Raw genomic sequence first — 21,698 nt, 5'->3', positions numbered from 1 at the left:
AGATGCCTCACATCATCTGGTAAGGCGATTTCATAAATGAAAGGGGAAATACCATGTGTGTGGCTCCTCTTACAGTTGAGAGACCAGACAAAAATCATAGCTTTTGAGCTCCCTTCTACCTTAGAGCAAGGGGCCTTAGTTGCACACTAGGATCCCTAACTGTAATCAACAAAATGTGGGGGGATAGATACATTGTGATTGTGAAACCCAGGCTGCACACTCCCAGCAATCAGTTTCTATTGTTGAGGCACCAACTTGGAGAGCTCAGGATAAGGGCTCAGACTGCTGAAGGGACCAGATGGTAGCACCTGGGTCTATCAGAGGCACCTATAGGCTTCAGCCAGCCATGACTTTGAGAGACTTTTCACTCCTTGGGGTGGTTTTATAGGCAGAGAAGCAGACAGTGAATCAGTACTGCAGTGTACATACCGCATAGAGACTTATTTAAAGGAACTGAAATGTGGTCAGGCGAGTACCCAGTGCTCAGCTGTTCCTCCAGCAAAAAGGCCAGATTGAAATAACAGCAATGGGGCTCCCTTCCCTTTGAACTGTGGGGTCATAAAAGTATTCACAGAAATAGAGAGGGAAGGGGAGTCTGTAGGGTCTCAGGCAGTGGGATATAGTGAGTTCCACCACTCTTGTGAAAATGAGAGATCACAAATTCAGCATGAACTGGCTCTATGGTTGGGGCACCTGGTGGAAGTGTTAACTATACAACTCAGACTAAGAAAGAAACCATACTGAAACAACAGGATTTCTGAGCGTGGCAGCCAGCAGTAGTGTAATAGAGATTTCTGACTGCAAGTGAGGCCCAAGGAGGAAACCAAAACAAAGAACATGCTCAGTAGCTTGGGAAAGAGAACTGATTTCCCCACTCTCAAGTGTGTGGGCAGTGCCCTGCCCGCCCCCGCCCCCACTCCAATTTGTGAGCTGCTGCAGCTACAGTGAGGAACCTAGCAATACAGGACATGTGGGGATTTGGGGACCATTCTGAACTTTTCTCAGCCATGCCAAGCCATGTTGGATTTCTGGATCCTTTCCCAATAAAACCAGCTGGGCAGAGAGATAAGATATTTTTGCAATCAGGAGTTTGGGGGGCCCTACTCAGCTCAGTTTGTAAGCAAACCAGGGGCTGCATGAAGCAGAGAGTTCTGGACTGTGTCTCCTACAAAGGCTGTGGGCTGGAAGTTAGAAGGGTGAGAGCTGAGTACCTGGGATACTTTGCAGTGTGGCACATGCACTCACAGCCTACAAAAACCTGGGAAGTGTCCATCCTCCTCTTGTAGGGTTGCAGGAAACACCCCCAAAGGGGAAACCATGCATGTCAGCTTTCCAAATCCAAGATTTCCCTGCTGAGTGCGGTGCCACAGGGAGAAGAAAGAAAAACTCCAAAAAAGGACTTTCAAAGTGTAAGGCATTTGAAGGATGTCTCCTGGGAACAGGAGAGAGAGCTTAGCCTGCTACTGAAGTCTTGGAATGAGAAAGAGAATTTAGCCCCCACCTGTGGTCTGACCTTGCCCCAACCCCAATGGGATGTTCTTTCTATCTATTCCTTGAAGTTCAGAGCTGCTGAGCCCATTTCTGCAAAAGGAAATTTCAATGTACCCATCCTGAATCAGCACTGAACCCCTCTGAAGAAGCAAGTGCCAGAGGCTCTGGCAAAGACTGAGGGGTTGGCTTTGAGTTGGGGCTACTCTTCCCTCACTTGGTGCCTTACAGACTACAGGACCAACAAAGTGGAAACCTGCTAGTCCTATCTCAACAGAGTTGGTATTAGATTAGACCCTCAGCAGGAGGTTGTGGAGAAAAATCAGGCAATCCCAGGAAAGGGCAAACAGGCCAAAGGAGGAGGCTGGCCTCAGATAGCCTCAGCTCCTTAACACAGCTACCACCAGCTCCAATCAGGAAAGAGCTGTACATTTTACACAGATTGGCCCCTCACATGCACAAGTAGTTCTAGTAAACATGGATACAAGCAGTGAACTGCCTGGTAGCTGCAGAGAGATAGCCTAGAACTGGCTTCACATATTATCTGAAAGCAACCTTTTTCTGAACCCCACCAACTGGACCCAGAAACAATAAAACCAGTGGTAAGCTTCATCCCACACCAAAGTTCAAACCAACTAGACACACAATCAGTATACACAAAGGAGTATTCTTGCTGGCTCCAGATCTACCAGGAATGATGCATCAAGTGGCAACAACTGCACAGAATCCCATGCCAGGAGGTTAAGGTTTACCCTTACAGTTGCCCAGACTGAGGAATAATTCTATCCACAAAAGAACCACCAACATTTAAGATGAAACTACAATGAGGGGGTCACAGAACCCATCAGAAATACTCCTGGACCACAGAATCCAGGTATTCTGAAAGACTGGACAACTTATCCCTGCAAGACATCTTTATCATAAAACAGGCAAAGTATGTTCAGGAGACATAGCACACCTATCCAACACACAGAGATCAAATGGGTGACAAAGAAAAATGTCCCAAGCAAAAGAACAACAGACATCTCCACAAAAACAATGAAAAGATATAGATGAAATGGAAGAAACACAAATACCAGATGCAGAGTTTAAAATAATGGTTATAAGGATGCTCAAAGACCATAGAGAATGAACAAGATGATCTCAGTGAGAACTTAAAAAAGAGATAGTGAGCACTAAAAAGGACATTAAAAAGCAACGCCAAGGTATGGAAGCATCCCAAGCATGCATCAATAGATGAGTGGATAAAACAATTATGGGACATATAGTAAGATCAGTCTGGAAAAAGTCAACCTACTGTTAATATAATGAGAATGGTTGGCAGAACGTTAATGTAACCTGGAAGCCAAAGAGAGTGAGCTGGAATGTGCATGCATGAACAATGGCAACTTCACTATACTAGTCAGTGGGTCCAGTAGATGCCGTTGAGTGAGCACGAGTACTGTGTGATCATCACTTTCAAAACAATTGAGTGAGTAGAGCAACAAATCTGCATCAAATTTTGTTAAGCTTTAACCTTCTTCTGCAGAAACTATTTGGATGATTCAGAAGGCTACAGCTATGGGCAACTGGTGATTGACAGTTTCATCACAACAATGTGCCTGCTCATGCACCAAGTTTCATGTAGAGTTTTTTTGGAAAAACATTAAATTACCCAGGTGACTCAGCCTTCCTATACAGCCCAGATTAGGTACCCTGTGACTTCTGGGTATTCCCAAAACTATAATCACCTTTGAAAGGGAAGAGATTTCAGACTGTCAATGAGATGAAGGAAAATACAACATGTAGCTGATGGTGATTAGAAGGGCATAAGGTCCCAAGGTACCTACTTTGAAGGGGACTGAGGTGTCATTGTCCTATGTGCAATGTGTCTTGTATCTTATTTAATAAATGTCTCTAATTTTCATAGTACATGGCTGGACAGACCTTGTGACATACTTTCTGGACAGACCTTGTCACATACACGGTGGAATACAACTCAGCCATAAAAAAGAAAATTTTACCCCTTGTGACAGAATGGATAGACCTGGAAAACATGCTAACTGAAATAAGCCAGTCAGAGAAAGACAAATACCATAATATCTCACTTATATGTGGAAATTAATAAACAAACTGAACTAACAAACAAAATAGAGACAGGCTTATAGAAAGCAGGATGACAACTATTTGGGAGTGAGGAAGAAAGGGGTTGGAGGGATTGAGCAAAAAGGAATAAGGGGATTAAATGGTAATGGAAAAATACAATAAACTTTTTTCAAATAAGTTTTTTATTAAATATTGTAAAAATACAGCAGATTTTGTGGCAACTTATAAATAAACTGATACTTTGAACCTAAAAACAATATAACTAAAAATTCATTTCCAAATGCAAAGCAGTTACCCTTTATTTAGGGGTGGTTCATGTGAATGCATAATTTTGTTTTTAAGGAAAAGATAATTGTTACAATTAGCTATGTAACCACTTACATACCTCTAAATTCTACCTGTCAAAACAGTTCTTTTAAGAATCCAATTTAAACATCGTATGCTTTTCTTCAGTGATTTTCTCCATATTCCTTAATAGACAGAATGCAGGAAACTATTTGAACACCCAGATCATACTACAACACAGGCCTCTCCATGGGAGCCCAGCTCCAACTTGTGAAGAAGGCCCAGTTCAGAATGTAATGAGGTGGTAATTTATAATAGTACAAATCATTATCTAAAAGTAACAACTTTAGGAATCTTTATTTAGGGTTTCTGTGGTTTAGGCACATCCAAAATTTCTTCATAGTCCGCACTTATTTCCTTTGCCAAGAGACCAACTGTAACAATTCAATCTAAATCCTGACTTTGAAGGCAATCTTTCTTAAAATGTTCCACAGATCCACAAAGTCCATAGCAACCCTATCAGTGTAGACTCCTTTGGGATTACTGGTACAAGATCTAGACAAGTGCCCCATTTCCCCACAAAAAGCACTTTGCAAAAGGAAATTCACCAATAGCTGGGCCTACTTTAGCCTTGCATTTGGTTATCTTGTGCTCTGTAGATCCACACTGATAACATATTACAGTGCCCATATCTTGATTCTCAAGGGTGGCTAGGCAATCTGCAATCCCATGGCCAGATTTTCTACAATGAAAACATACCATTGCATTTTTCTTTGCCGCTTGTCTTTTTAATCACCTTCCTTCCCTTTGACTTTCTTTAAAGCAACTGTAATTTCTTCCTTTACTTCCTGATGGTTTGTTGCTATTATCTCCCCATTTGAGCCACCTGGGAGTTTTGTCTTAGGTATTCCATGAATCCATTCACATTTTAATTTAAGTACTCCTTTTTCCTTTTGTTCTTTTTGTGTTTTGCTTGGGGTGCATCACTTTTAAGGGACAGCCTATTGGCTTCAAGTTGTTTACTCTTTGGTAGGTTTTGGCTTTTTTCCTCAATGACCCCTTCTTCATATCCTTCCATGATGTTGAAGGCAAGAGTCTTTTGTTATGTGTGGTAGTAACTCATGTCCATCTGGTCATTGTTTCATCAGAGGTACTATATCAAGATAGTGCTGAGGGTTCTTCAGTGCCTAGCAGACAGGTCCTGTGCCATCAAGTCAGGTCCCAGGAAACCATGGAGGCCAGCCAATAATTTTTTTAATAAAATAGGATATAGAAACCATAAAGAAGAATCAGTCAGAAAAAGAGATTACAATATCTAAAGAAGAATTCACTTGAAGGAATCAACAGTAGCTTAGATGAAACAGAAGAATGAATCAGTGAATTAGAGGACAAGATTACAGTATCCACATTCAAATACTTGGAGGCTAAATAACATGCTATTAAAAAATGAATTCGTAACCAATGAAATCAAGGAGTAGATAAAAAAATTCCTGGTAACAAATGAAAATAAACATACAACAAGTCAAATCATCAAAAGCAGCCCTGAAAGGGAAATTCATAGCACTACAGGCCTACCTCAAAAAGCAAGGCAACGATGTTGTCAATTCTCAATATTGATGTAACACTATACTTAAAATAACTAGAAAATCAATAAATAAAGCCCAGAACAAGTATAAGAACAGAAATAATGAAGATCAGCATAGAAATCAATGACATACAAACTAAAAAAAAAAAAAATACAATACAGAAGATCAGTGAAACCAGGAGCTGTTTCCTCAAAAAGATAAACAAGATTGACACACTTTTAACCAGGCTCATCAAAAAAGAAGAGAAGTCATCAAAAAAAAATCTGAAATGAGAGAGATGAAATAACAACTGATATCACAGAAATACAAGGTATTATAAGAAATTACTGTGAACAGCTATATGTCAAGAAATTGGTCAACCTGGGTGAAATGGGCAGATTTCTAGAAACATACAAACTCCCAAAACTGAATCAAGAAGAAGCAGAAAACCTGAATAGACCAATAACAATGAATGAAATGTAAGCAGTAATCAAAAACCTCCCAGCAAACAAAAGTCCTGAACCACATGGCTTCACAAGCAAATTTTACCAATCATTCAAAAAACTATTGCCACTCCTCCTCAAACTATTCCAAAAAATTCAAGAAGAGGGAAGATTTCCAAGCTCTTTCTACAAGGCCAGTATTATCCTAATTCCAAAACAAGGTAAATACCAAGAAGAAAATTATAAGCCAATATCCCTGATGCTAAAATGCTCAACAAAATATTAGCAAGCCAGATCCAGCAATATACCAAAAAGATTAACACCATGATCAACTGGGATTTCTTCCAGGGATACAAGATTGTTACATTATTCACAAATCAATAACTGTGATTCATCAAATACAAACATGAAAGATAGGACTTCTAGCCAAGATAGAGGCATCGGTAGATGTACTTTACTTCTCCACACAACCAGAAGAAGGACAACAACAAATTTAAAAACATAAAACAACCAGAACTGCCAGAAAATAGAACTGTATGGAAATCCAACAACCAAGGAGATAAAGTAAAAACATTCATCCAGATTGGTAGGAAGAGGAGAGACAGGCAGCTGAGGTGGAGAGGACACAGGAAAAGGCAGCAGCTATTGGACCAGATGGTCTCACATTCACTTGTGGATAAACCAGGAGGAACAACTGGGGAGCAACACACACCACGCAAGCCAGGGTTCTGGCACAAGGAAATAAAGCTTCAAGACCTCTGGCTATAAAAATCTACAGGGGTTGTGGTAATGTGAGAATATCTGAGTCTCACAGGAGAGTTTGTTAGAGGGACCCATGGGGTCCTAGAATGTACACAAAGCCACCCATCCAGGAATCAGCAACAGAAGGGCCCAATGCACTTGTGGATAGTTGGGTACTGAAAGTGACACAAGAGCTGGATAAAGGACATTGTCTCCTTTCTGACCCAACCTCCACATACAGTACAACAATACATCAGAGAGGGTTGTCCCACCCTGGTGAATATCTGACACTCCGCCACTTATAATGTAACAAAGAAATGCAGAGACAAAGAAATATAGTCCAAAGGAAAAAAAAAAAAAAAAAACAGATCAGCCCTGGGTGGTGTGGCTCAGTGGAATGAGTGCCTACCTGAAAAAGAAAGGCTAACTGGTTAAATTCCCAGTCAGGACACATAGCTAGGTTGCTGGCAGGGTCCCCATTAGGGGGCATATGGGAGGCAAACACAATGATGCTTCTCCTTCCCTTTCTCAAAAAATAAATAAATAAAATTTAAAAGAAAATGAACAGATCGAAACTCCAGAAAAGGAACTAATTGACAAGGAGATAGCCAATCTATCAGATGCAGAGTTCAAAACACTGGTATTCAGGATGCTCACAGAAATAATTAGGACTGCAAAATAAAGGAAGAAGTGAAGGCTATATGAAATGAACTGAAGAAAAACATACAGGGAACCAATGGTGAAGAAAAGGAAACTGGGACTCACATGAAGAATTTAGAACAGAATGAATAAATAAACATGCAATGGGAACAGAATGAAGAAACAAGAATTCAAAAAAAAAATGAGGAGAGGCTTAGGAACATCTGGAGCAACTTTAAACATTCCAACATCCAAATCATAGGAGTGCCAGAAGGAGAACAGGAAAAGTAAGAATTTGAAAATTTATGTGAAAACATAATGAAGGAGACCTTCCCCCATCCGGCAAAGGAAATAAACTTCCAAGAAGTCCAGGAAGCTCAGAGAGTCCCAAAGAAGTTGGAGCCAAGGAAGCACACAGAAAAGCACATCATAATTACATTACCCAAGATTAAAGATAAGGAGAGAATCATAAAAGCAGCAAAGGAAGAAGTAACAGTTACCTACAAAGGAGTTCCCATAAGACTATCAGCTGATTTCTCAAAAGAAACCTTGCAGGCAAGAAAGGGATGGAAAGAAGTATTTGAAGTCAGGAAAGGCAAGGACCTACATCCGAGATTACTCTATCCAGCAAAGCTATCATTTAGAATGGAAGAGCAGATAAAGTGCTTCCCAGTTAAGGTAAAATTAAAGAAGTTCATCATCACCAAGTCTTTATTATATAAAATGTTAAAGTGATTTATCTAAGAAAAAGGAGATTAAAACTATGAACAGTAAAATGAAAAAAAAAATTCACAAATATCAACAACTGACCTTAGGGGAAAAAAATAAGGAAACAAATAAAACTGGAATAGAATCAGAGAAATGGGGGAAAAGATACAGGAAATAAAAGCATAATTGGTAGGTACAAAATAGGCATGTGGATGCTAAGAATAGTATGGGAAATGGAGGAGCTGAAGAACTAAAATGTACAACCCAGGGATGTAAATTAAGGCGAGTTGCTAGAGGAAGGTAACATGCAGGACAGAGGGGGACAAAGTAGAGAAGAAAATAGGACAACTATAATAGCATAATCAGTAAAATATACTTAAATAAACAAACAAACAAACAAAAGCTAAAAATCACATGAACATATCAATAGATGCAGAAAAAATATTTGATGAATTTCAGTACCAATTCATGATAAAAACTCTTAATGAAGTGAGAATAGAGGGATTATAACTGAATATTATGAGACCATATGAAACACCTACAGCTAATATCATTCTCAATGGGTAAAAACTAAAAGTATTCCCTTTAAATCCACTTTCACCTCTCTTATTTAACATACTTCTGGAAGTCCTAGCCACAATGATCAGATAAGAAGCATCTGAATAAAAGGCATCTAAATTGGAAAAGAGGATGTAAAGCTGTCATTATTCACAGATGGTATGATATTGTACATAGAAAACCCTAAAAACCACATCAAAATACTGCTAGACTTAATAAGTGAATTTGGAAACATAGCAGAATACAAAATTAAACCAAGAAATTGATAGCATTACTATACACCAATAGTAAGCTTTCAGAAAAAGAAAGTAAGGGAAGAGGCAAGGTGGCAGAGGAGTGAATGGAAGCCACACAACCTCCTCCCAGGAAAAATCTGGAATTACAACTAAAATGTGGAGAAATCTCCTAGAACAAACAATTGAACAATAACACAAAGAATCCTTATAACCTTAGACAAACAGAAGAATCATCTTCAGAACTAAATGACTGGTAAGGAGTGCAGTGGAGACTCAAGAGGACTGGCTAGGTGCACACAGGCGGCAGCACCAGAGGGATAATTAAGCAGCTGATAAGATCCCCCTGAGAAGAATGGGGTCTAAACCCTAAGCTGGGATCCCAAGCCTATAGCACCAGAGCCCAAAAAGTACACAGATAGCAACTGGTAACGAAAAGCAGAAGGGTTGCTCTCAGCCAGAGGTGGATAGTTGGAGATTTGGAGATGCAAAGAGCTGTTTGAAGGGCCAACACACAAATTTTCACTGGCAGCCACTTACCTGGCGCTCCAGCAAAGGTGGGAGCAGGATGGGCTAGAGACACCTGAGGAGAGACTGGGTATGAAAGCTTTGGGAAGAGGGCTGAGAGAATAGATGCCAGGATTGTGGTGCTGTCATCCCCCATACAGCAGCAGCCATTGTGCTCAAGCAGACCACTCCCCTCCAAGCAGCAGCATCCTGAGGGGAAACAACAGTTCCAACTCCAGGAAAGACTCTGCCCTGACTCTGTGATGCTTAAGCCTGATGGCTAAGTGCAGATTGACTAGATTAACAACTGAAGGAGACAGTCACAGACAGTAGATCCCTGGCAGTCTCAGAGCAGGCTGCCTAAGGTCAGATGGGGTCAACATCTGACATCACTAGAGGCACATTCAGAAAGAAAAAACAGTGGTAAATACTAGAAGCTACTGAGATGAAATCCACTGTGGTCTTCTCCATAATTAGCAATATTTTCCTTCCATAGCTTTTTAATATTCATTTCTCATCCAGCAAGTTTGTGCATGTTAAGTCACTAGATTTTATACTACAGTTTATTTCTCTTCTTTCTTATAATAGTCTTAATCTCTTTACACCCTTATTAATACTGATTCCTTTGCTATTGATAGTCGGATTGCTGAGGGGAGGGAGATGTGTTTGTGGAATTAGGTTTGTTCCCTGGGCTTTGTAGTTTTGTTCTGGAAGCACCTGTAAAACAGCATATAAAATGTGGGTGGCACAGTGACCCTCAGTCAACCAGCTAGAAGGTAGGACCCACCAAAGAATGACCCAACAATAATCAAAACTTAATTACATCCAGAGAGCCAACATAAATGGCATAAAGGACATCCCAAGGGCATCAGCTTCAGGAGATCAATGAGAGTGCACCACTGAATCTGACAGGTCACCCACCATAGAAATTCATGCCACAGACTCAGAGAGTCAAAACAAGTCAATTTAAGAAGCAGAGGAAACCAAGAATCTCACAAATGACAGGAGGGAAAAAAAAGGACATTCAAATGAAAGTAAAGGATGAATCCTCAGAAAGAATGCTAAATGAAATAGAGGCAAGTCAACTATCAAATATTGAATTCAAAACAATGGTTATAAGGAAGCTCAGTGAGCTCACTGAGAATTACCGAAAACAACAGGGAACTTAATGCAAATTATGCCAGCATGAAAAAGGACACAGAAACTATCAACAAGTGTTAAGATGAAATGAAGAATACAATTCCTGAACTAAAAACCACAGAGAAAAAAATCAAAAGCAAGCTAAAGGAAGCAGAGTATCAAATCAGTGAGCTGGAGAACAAAGTAGAAAAAAACTCCCAAAAAGAGCAAGACAAGGAAAAAGGACTCAAATAGATGAAAGAAGTATTAAAGGAATTGCAACATAACATGAAGTGGAATAGTATTCATGTAATAGGGATACCAGAAGGACAAGAAGAGAAAAGGATAGAAAATCTGTTTGAAAAGTAATGATGGAAAATTTCCCTAATTTGATGGGAGAAAAAAATCACACAACTGCAGGAAGCACAGAGGGTCCCAATGAAGAAGAACCCAAAGAGACCCACTCCAAGACACATCATAATTAAAATAACAAAATTCAAAGACAAAGAGAGAATCTTAAAGGAACCAATGGAAGTAAGAGGAAGTAAGCTACAAGGGAACCCCATAAGGCTAGCAGCTGACTTCTCAATGGAAACACTACAAGCAAGAAGTGAATGGCAAGACATATTTCGAGTAATGAAAAGCAAAGGCCTTTAACCAAGATTACTTCATCCAGAAAGTTTCTCAATTAAAATGGAAGGAGAAATAAGGAGTTTATCAGACAAAAGAAGGCTGAAAGAATACACCTTCACCAAATCAGCACTACCAAGATATGATAAAGGGATAGCTTTAAGAAAAAGGGAAAAAAAAAGAGTGAGAGAGATAGGCACAGGTACCAAGAAAGTAAAACGGTAATGAAGAAGTATCTATCAATAATAACCCTAAATGTAAATGGATAAAATGCTCCATTCAAAAGGCAGAGTAGCTGAATGGATAAGAAAACATGACCTGCACATAGGATGCATAAAAGAGACCCACCTTAGAACAAAAGACCTTGACAGACTGAAAGTGAAGGGTTGAAAAAAAATATTCCAAGCACAGGAAAAAAGAAGCTGGTGTAGCAATACTTATATCAGAAAAAAATAGACTTCAAAACAAAAGCTATAAAAGAGACACTGAAGGACATTTTATAATACTCAAGGGAAGAATCCATTCAGAAAACATAAACATTGTAAACATATATGCACCCAACATAGGAGCACCCAAATATAAAAGGAAACTTTTGGAGGACTTCAAGAAAGATATTGACAGCAGCACAATTATAGTAGGGGATTTTAACACCCCACAGTAAAAAATGGATAGACCTACCAAACAAAACATCATCAAGGATATTGTGACACTGAACAATGCTCTAGATCAAATGGACTTAAATATATATATATATATAAACTTTCATCCCAAAGAAGCAAAATATACATTTTTTCAAATGCACATGAAACATTTTAAAAAATAGACCACATGATAGAGCACAAAAGAAGCCTCAACAAATTCAAGAAAACTGAAATCATATCAAACATTTTCTCTGACCACAAGGGACTGAACCTAGAAACCAACCTCAAAGAAAAAACTCAAAAAACTTAAATTCATGGAGATTGAATAGCATGCTATTAACCAATGAAAGTGGTATAATGAGATCAAGGAAGAAGTTAAAAAGTACCTACAAACAATTGAAAATGAGCTCACAACAGTCCAAAACTTATGGGACACAGCAAAGGCAGCCCTGAGAGGAAAGTTCATAGCATTACAGGCCTACCTAAAAAATAAAATAGAAACATTTCAAATAAAAAACCTAACCCTACACCTTTAAAATAACTGGAGGAACAAAAACAAAACCCACAGCAAGTAGAAGGAAGGAAATAACCAAGATCAGAGCAGAACACTAAAGAACAACACAGACACTAAAAAACAATTTTAAGGTTCAATAAATCCATGAGCTGTTTCTTTGGAAAGATAAACAAAATCACAAGCCTCTAAGCAGACTCATCAAGAAAAAATGAGAGATCACCTAACTAAATAAAATCAGAATTGAAATAGGAGAGATTACAACTGACACCACAGAAATACAAAGGATTGTAAGAAATTACTATGAAGAACTGTATGCAAAGAAATTTAAAAACTTATATAAAACGAACAAATTTCTAGGAAAATATAATCTCCCAAAACCAAATGAAGAAGCAGCAGAAAGCCTGAACAGACCAATAACAGCTGATGAAATTGAAGCAGTAATAAAAACAACTCTCACCACACAAAACCCCTGGACCAGATGGTTTCACAGGAGAATTTCACAAAACATTTAAGGAAGAACTAACCCCCATCCTTCACAGACTACTCCAAAAAAATCCAAGAAGACAGAACACTCCCAGACTCTTTTTATGAAGCCAGCATTGTTCTAATCCCAAACTCAGATAAAGACACAACAAAGAAAGAAAACTTCTGGCCAATATCGTTGATGAACATAGACACTAAAATTCTCAACAAAATATTGTCAAACCACATCCAGCAATACATTAGATCATATTCCATGACCAAGTGGGATTCATCCCAGGGGTGAAAGGGTGGTACAATATTCACAAATCAATAAATGTAATACATCACATAAGCAAAATGAAAGACAAAAATCACATGATCATATCAATAGATTTGGAAAAAAAAGCATTTGATAAGGCATAGCATCCATTTATGATAAAAACACTTGGCAAAGTGGGAATAGAAGGAGCTTACCTCAGCATAATAAAGGCATATACAAGAGACCTAGAGCCAAGGTCATACTCAAGGGGCAAAAACTAAAGGTTTTCCCACTTAGATCAGGAACAAGACAAGGATGTCTGCTTTCACCACTTCTATTCAACATAGTATTGGAAGTCCTAGCAACACTAATCAAACAAGAAAAAGAAAAGGCATCCAAATTGAAAGGAGGAAGTAAAACTGTCATTGTTTGCAGGTGACATAGTTTGCATAGAAAATCCTACAGACTCCACCAAAAAACTACTCCACCTAATAAGTAAATTTAGCAAAACAACAGGATACAAAGTCAATATTCAGAAATCAAATGCATTTTTGTATACCAACAATGAGATACCAGAAAAAGAAGTCAGGGAAAAAAAATCCCATTTGCTATAGCAATAAGAAAAATAAAGTACCTGGGAATAAACCTAACCAAGGAGGTAAAAGGCCTATACTCAGAAAACTATACAACGCTGAAGAAAGAAATTAAGGAAGACACGAGTAAATGGAAGCAAGTACCAGGGTCATTGATTAGAAGAATTAACATCATTAAAATGTCCATACTGCCCAAAGCAATTTATAGATTCAACACAATCCCTATTAAAGTACCAATGGCATATTTCACAGATATGGAACAAATATTTCAAAAGTTTCTATGTAACCATAAATAACCCTGAATAGCTGCAGCAATTTTGGGAAAGAAGAACAAGGTAGGAGGGATTAGAATACCTCGCATCAAACTATATTAGAGCCAAGATGAAGGCATAGGTGGATATACTGTGACACCTCACACAACCAAAAGAAAGACAACAACAAACTTCAAAAAAAAACAGAGCTGACAGAAAATTGAAGTGTATTGAACTGTATTCAAGTGTAATAAGCAAGGAGTTAAAGGAGAAACACTCATCCAGAGTAGTAGGAAGGGCAGAGATGGGCAATTGAGCAGAAAGGACTGGTGGGAAGGCAGCTGCCAGAAGACTGGGGTGGGCAAGGCAGTGGCTGGTGGACCAAGTGAGGAAGTGGCTGGCAAAGCAGGTGATCCCACATTTGCTTGTGGATAGACCAGGGGGAACAACAGGGTAGTGAGACCATACAACCAATGGTTCCAGTGTGGGTAAACAAAGCCTCAAAACCTCTGACTGAAAAAAACATCTGGGGATTGAGGATGTGGGAGAAACTTCCAGCCTCAGAAGAGAGTCTGTTGGAAAGACCCATAGCATCCTAAAAGGTACAAAAACCCACCCACCCAGGAATCAGCACCAGAAGGACCCAATTTGCTTGTGGATAGCAAAGGAAGTGACTGAAAACCAGCAGAAATCTGAACAAGATGCATTGTTCCCTCTCAAAGCCCTCCCCCACATACAACAGCACAACCCATATTCCTGGTTGACCCACCCTGGTGAATATATAGGGCTCCACCCCTAACTGCATAATATGAGCTCTGAGGAAAAAAAATGGCCCCAATGAAAGAACAGATCAAAGCTACAGAGAAAATAAAACTAAGTGTTAAAAGAGATAGCCAACCTATCACATGCAGAGTTCAAAACACTGGTAATCAGAATGCTCACAGAACTGGTTCAGTATGGTGGCAAAATAGAGGTAAAAGTGAAGGATATGAAAAGTGAACTAAGGAAAATATACAGGGAACCAACAGTGATGGGAAGGAAACTGGGACTCAAATTGATGATTTGGACCAGAAGGAAGAAATAAACATTAAACCAGAACAGAATGAAGAAACAAGAATTAAAAAAAAAAATGAGGAGAGGCTTAGCAACATCCAGGACAACTTTAAACATTCCAACATCTGAATTGTATGGGTGTCAGAAGGAGAAAAGGAAGAGCAAGAATTGAAAACTTATTTAAACAAATAATGAAGGAGAACTTCCCCAATCTGGCAAAGGAAATAGACTTCCAGGAAGTCCAGGCAACTCAGAGAGTCCCAAACAAGTTGGAACCAAGGAATCACACAGCAAGGCACATCATAATTGCATTAGCCAAGATCAAAGATAAGGCAAGAATCTTAAAGCAGCAAGAGAAAAGGAGACATTTACCTACAAAGGAGTTCCCATAAGGCTGTCAGCTGATTCCTCAAAAGAAACCTTGCAGGCAAGAAAGGGCTGGAAAGAAGTATTCAAAGTCATGAAAGGCAAAGACCTACACTCAACATTACTGTATCCATCAAAGTTATCATTTGGAATCAAAGGGCAGATAAAGTGCTTCCCAGATAAGTTGTTACAATTAAAGGATTTCATCATCACCAAGCCCTTATTTTATGAAAAATTAAAGGGACTAATCTGTGAAAAAGAAGAAAATCAAAATATGAATAGTTAAATGACAACAAACTCACAACTATCAATGACTGAACCTAAAACAAAAACTAAAACAAAAACAAAAATGAACTTAGCAAACAACTAGAACAGGAACAGATTGACAGAAATGGAGATCACAGGGAGGGTTATCCATGGGGAAGGCGGGGGGAAGAATGGGAGAAAAGACTCAGGGAATAAGTAGCATAAATGGTAGGTAGAAAATAGGGTGAGATTAAGGATACTGTAGGAAATGTAGATGCCAAAGAATTTACATGTATGATCCATGGACATGAACTAAGGAGGGGGGTGTGCAAGTGGGAGGGTGTGTGCAGAGCAGAGAGAAACACAGGGGGAGAAATGAAACAAATTTTACAGCATAATCTATAAAATATATTTTTAAAAATCCTTAAAAACCTTATATTTGAAGGCGACTGTAATCAAAACAGTTCAGTCCTGACTTAGGAGCAAATATATAGATCAAAGGAACAGAATAGAGAGGCTAGAATAAACCCAAGTCTCTATGGTCAATTAATATTCAACAAATGGGGCAGAAGCATAAAATGAAATAAAAATAGCTTCTTCAACAAATGGTGCTGGGAGATCTGGACAGCTACATGCAAAAAAAAATGAAATTTGACTATCACCTTACATCATATGCAAAAATAAACTCAAGATGAATAATGACTTAAATATAAATCATGATGCCATAAAAGTCTTAGAGGAGAACATTGGCAGGAAAATCTAAGATATTCCATGAGGCAATGTTTTCAACAATATGTCCTCTAGAGTGAAGGACATAAGGGAAAGAATAAACAAATGGGACTTCATCAAAGTAAAAAGATTCTGCATAGCTAAAGAAAACAGCATTAAAATTAAAAGAGAAACAACCATATGGGAAAACATATTTGCCAATCATACCTTGGAGAAGTGTTTGATTTCCAAAATATATAAAGAAATCAGAGGACTCCACTCCAGGAAGAGAAACACCCAATTAAAAAAATAGGCAAAGAACCTGAACAGACACTTCTCCAAGGAGGGCATAGAGAGGGCCTAGAAATATATGAAAGAATGTTCAGCATCAATAGTCATCAGAGAGATGCAAAATAAAACCACGATGAGATACCACTTCACACTGGTTAGAATAGCCATCATAACCAAATCAACAAACAATAAGTGCTGGTGAGACTGTGGAGAAAAGGGAACCTTAGTACATACACTGTTGGTGGGAATGCAGACTGATGTAGTGACTAAGGCAAACAGTATGATATTTCTTCATAGATCTAAACTGCTTTTTCACCCAGCAATTCCACTGGTGGGATTATACCCTAAGAATCCTGAAACACCAATTGAAAAGAATTTATGTACCCCAATATCCATAGCAGCACAATTTATAACAGCCAAGGGCTGGAAGCAACCTAAGTGTCCACCAGCAAATGAGTGGATCAAAAACAATGGTACATTTACACAAAGGAATACTATGTAACAGAAAGAAAGAAGGAGCTCCTACCCTTCGTGACAGCATTGATGGATCTACGCTAAGTGAAATAAGCCAGGGAGTAAAAGACAAATACCATGTGATCTCACCTATAAGTGGAACCTAATCAACAAAACAAACAAGCAAGCAAAATATAATCAGACACATTGAAATTAAGAACAAACTGACAATAACCAGAGGGAAGGTTGGAGGAGATAACAGGGCGTTGGGGGAAGGGTTGTTGAGGATCATGTGTAAAGGACACATGGACAAAGCCAAAGGGGGATAGGATCAAGGGTGAGAGGTGGGGATGGCTGGGGTGGGGGGAAGTGATGGAAAATAGAGATAATTGTACTTGAACAGCAATAAAAAAGAGAAAAAAAGAAAAAATATAAAAATAATTCAAGCACAGAAATAGTAATTATACTGTTGGAACAAATATCCAGTTTTACTTCCTGTCCACATAAATAAATCTCACTTCTCATCTTCTGTAACTGGAATGGTTAACTGGAGGTTGTGATTATCCCAGATCACTTTCTATGCAATATGTAAGATATATATATAAGTATATATGTGCATTTAATTTTGTTTTTAAACTATTTGCTGCCTAAATGACATAATCCTATACTTAATATCAGCAATGGACTGTTTCCACTTCCTAAAACATAGTAGAGATCTTTCCATGTTGGTATATACAGAGCTATTTGATTATTTCACAGTACATAGGCATTAAAGTTCAACCAGTCCACAATCAATGTATGCATAAATTGATTTGAGTTGTTCTTTGCCATCAAATCCTTGTATTTGCATCTTTGGGCAAATGGGAATTATTCTCTAGGAAAAGCATTTTTTACTTGTTTTTTATTTATTGTGACTTTTGTCATTTAAAGTTTGTAATTTTTATGAAGGTAAATAAGACAACTTTATCCTTTATGTATTCTGAATTTAGAGACTTTCTCACAAAATTGTTTAAGACCCTACTTTATAAATAAAAATTCTCTTTATTTTCTCACTAAAAAAAGAGAGAGAAAATAAAAATTCCATTTACTATTGCAACAACAACAACAACAACAACAAAAATAAGGTACCTAGGAATAAATTTAACCAAGGAGATAAAAGATCTGTACTCTAAAAACTAAATGCCACTGAAGAAAGAAATTGAGGAAGATACAAATAAATGGAAGCATATACCTTGTCCATGGATTAGAAGAATTATCATAATTAAAATGACTATTCTATCCAAAGCAGTCTATACATTCAATTCATTCTTATTAAAATATCAATGACATAACTTCACAGAAATAGAACAAATACTCCAAAAATTTATGTGGAACCAAGAAAACACCCTGGTAACCCTCAGCAATCTTGAGAAAGAAAAACAAAGCTGAGGAACCACAGCTCCTGATATCAAACTATACTATAAGGTCACTGTAATAAAAACAGCCTGAGACTGGCACAAGAACAGACATATAAATCAATGGAACAGAACAGGGAGCCCAGAATTAAACCCACATCTATATGATCAATTGATATTTGACAAAGTTGACAAGAGTATACAATGGAACAAAGACAGTCTCTTCAATAAATGGTGTTAAGAAAACTGGACTGGTTCATGCAAAAAATGAAATTAGATCACCAACTTCTACAATACACCAAAATAAATTCAAAGTGGATGAAATACTTAAATGTAAATGACAAAACCATAAAAATCTTAGAAGAAAACATAGGGAGTAAAATCTCAGATACTCAATGTAGAAATATTATTGCTGATATATCTACTAAGGCACTGGAAACAAAGCAGAAAATAAACAAAGCACAAAATAAACAAAGCAGAAAATAAACAAAGCACAAATGGGACTACCTCAAATTAAAAAGCTTATGTATGCCAAAGAAACCAAAACCACAACAAATAGGGCACCCAGTATATGGGAGAATATTTTTGCCAATGATACATCTGACAAGATTTTAATCTCCAAAATATACAAAAGTAATACAACTCAACACCAGGAAGACAAATGACCCAATTAAGAAGTGGGCAAAACACTGAAATAAACACTTGTTCAAAGAGGACATACAAAGTGCCCATAAACATGTGGCAAAATGTGTAACATAACTAATCATCAGAAAAATGAAAGTTGAAACCTTATTGATATATCAACTTACCCCTGTCAGAATGGTTACAATCAATAAATCCAGAAACAACAAGTGATGGTGAGCTTGTGGAAAAAAAGGGAACCTTAGTGCACTGTTGGTGGGAATGTAGCCTGTACTGCCACTGTGGAAAACAATAAGGAGTATCCTTAAAAAATAAAATTGTAACTCCCTTTTGACCCAGTGACTCACTTCTGGGAATATACCACAAGGATCCCAAAACACCAATACAAAAAAATATATGCACCCCCATGTTTATAGCAGCATTGTTGCCACATACAATAGCCAAGATTTAGAAACAGCCGAAATGTCCATCAGTAGATGAGTGGATAAAAAAGCTGTGGTATGTTTACACAATGGAATATTACATAGCAGTAAAAAAAAAGAAGAAGAAACTCATATATTTTGCAACATCATGGCTGGACCTGGAGAAAATTATGCTAAGTGAATTAAGCTAGTCAGTGGAAGAAATATACCACATGATCTCACATATGTGGAATCTAATGAGCACAATAAACCAATGAACAAAATAGTAACAGAAGCTTAGATACAGTTTTAGATACATAAAACTGACTGAGAGCTACTGGATTGGATGAGGTGGAAACAGGATGAAAGATGGTGAACAGATTAACCAAAGAACATTTATATACAACCCCTGTACATGGACAATAATATGTGATTGGCTTGGGGTGGGGAGAGGATAGAGCTAGGTGGAGGTCAAGAAAGGGAGAGAAAGAGGGAATAACTGTAACAGCATAAACAATAAAAATAAAACTAAAAAAATAAAGTTTTAGTTCTTATTAAAAAAAAGAAAAAGAAGGCATTCTGTCCAAGATGGAGGTATAGGCAGAAATGCTTAGCTTCCTCACAAATCAAAAGAAGGACAACAATAAATTTGAAAACAAAGACAACCAGAACATCCAAAAAATCATTTGTGTAGAAGTTCAACAACCACACAGATAAAGAAACATTTATTCAGACTGGTATGGGGGGTAGAGATGAGCAGCTGGGTTGGAGAGGAAGCATAGCAAGGCAAGGCAGCAGACCCCATGGACAATCCTATAATCGCATGTTGATAAGCCAGGAGGAAAGGGTGGGGAGCAAGACAGACCATGACACACAAGGTGTCAGCAAGGCACACTAAACACTCCAAACGCCTGGCTATAAAAAATCTCTGGGGGTGGCAGTGGGGGAAACTCCCTGTCTTACATGAGAGTCCATTGGAGAGGCCCACAGGGTTCTAAAACATACAGAAAACCACCCACTTGTGAATCAGCACCTAAAAGGGCACAATCCACTTGTGGGAAGCAAGGGAAGTGATGGAAAATGGGGTGAAAGCTGAGAAAGTGGCATTGCTCCATCTCTGACCCCTCCCCCACAGCCCCACCAAGGAGTGTTGCCCTGCCTGGGCAAATACCTAAGGCTCCACCCCTTAGGTTTGAACAGGTGCACCAAAACAAAGATATATGGCTCAAATGAAAGAACAGATCAAAACTCCACAAAAAGAGCTAAGTAACGAGGAGATAACAACCCATCAGATACAGAGTTCAAAATGCTGGTAATCAGGATGCTCACAGAATTGATTGAGCTTGGTCACAAAAATGAAGGAAAAAATGAAGGCTACACAAAGTGAAATAAAGCAAGATATACAGGGAACCAACAGTGAAGGGAAGGAAACTGAGGCTCAAATCAATGATTTGGAACAAAAAAAAAACACCCAACTTGGAACAAAATGAAGAAACAAGAATTCAGAAAAATGGCTTAGGAACCTCTGGGACAACTTCAAATGCTCCAACATCCAAATTATAGGGGTGCCAGAAGAAAAGGAAGAGCAAGAAATTGAAAACTTATTTGAAAAAAAATAATGAAGGAAAACTTCACCAATCTGGCAAAGGAAATAGACTTCCAGGAAGTCCAGGAAGCCCAGAGAATCCTAAAGAAACTGGACCTAAGGAGGAACACACCAAGACACATCATAATTACATTACCTAAGATTAAAGAGGAGAGAATCTTAAAAGCAGCAAGAGAAAAGGAGACAGTTACCTGCAAAGGAGTTCCCTTAAGACAATCAACTGATTTCTCCAAAGAAACCTTACAGGCAAGAAGGGACTGGAAAGAAGTATTCAAAGTCATGAAAGGCAAGGACCTACATCCAAGATTATTCTATCCATAAAAGCTATCATTTAGAATGGAAAGGTGGATAAAATGCTTCCCAGATAAGGTCAAGTTAAAGGAGTTCACCTTCACTAAGTCTTTATTATGTGAAATGTTAAAGGGACTTATCTAAGAAATAGATTTATCTATTTCTACTATTATATACTATTATATATACTATTTATTATACTATAAACAGTATAATGACAACAAATTCACAACTATCAACAACTAAAACAAAAACAAAACAAGCAAACAACTAGAACAGGAACAGAATTACCGAAATCAAGATCACATGGAGGGTTATCAGTGGAGAGGAGATAGGGAGAGAATGGGGGAGAAGGTACAGGGAATTAGAAGCATAATTGGTAGACATGAAATATACAGAGGGAGGTTAAGAATAGTATAAGAAGTGGAGGAGCCAAAGAACTTACATGTACAACCCATGGACCTGAACTAAGGGAGGGAAATACTGGTGGGAGGTGGGGTACAGGGCAGAGGGGAACAAAGGGGAG

General features: G+C 38.2%; 1 pseudogene; it reads right to left on the bottom strand.

Moving 5' to 3' along the window:
• Positions 1-4,254: 4,254 nt before the first annotated feature.
• On the bottom strand, positions 4,255-5,020 carry LOC114501352 (annotated as a pseudogene).
• Between the last annotated feature and the right edge of the window lie 16,678 nt (positions 5,021-21,698).

The sequence above is a fragment of the Phyllostomus discolor genome, chromosome 7, assembly GCF_004126475.2.
Source record: "Phyllostomus discolor isolate MPI-MPIP mPhyDis1 chromosome 7, mPhyDis1.pri.v3, whole genome shotgun sequence".
In the NCBI taxonomy this organism is placed as follows: domain Eukaryota; kingdom Metazoa; phylum Chordata; class Mammalia; order Chiroptera; family Phyllostomidae; genus Phyllostomus; species Phyllostomus discolor.
This window is presented reverse-complemented; position numbering and strand designations above follow the sequence as displayed.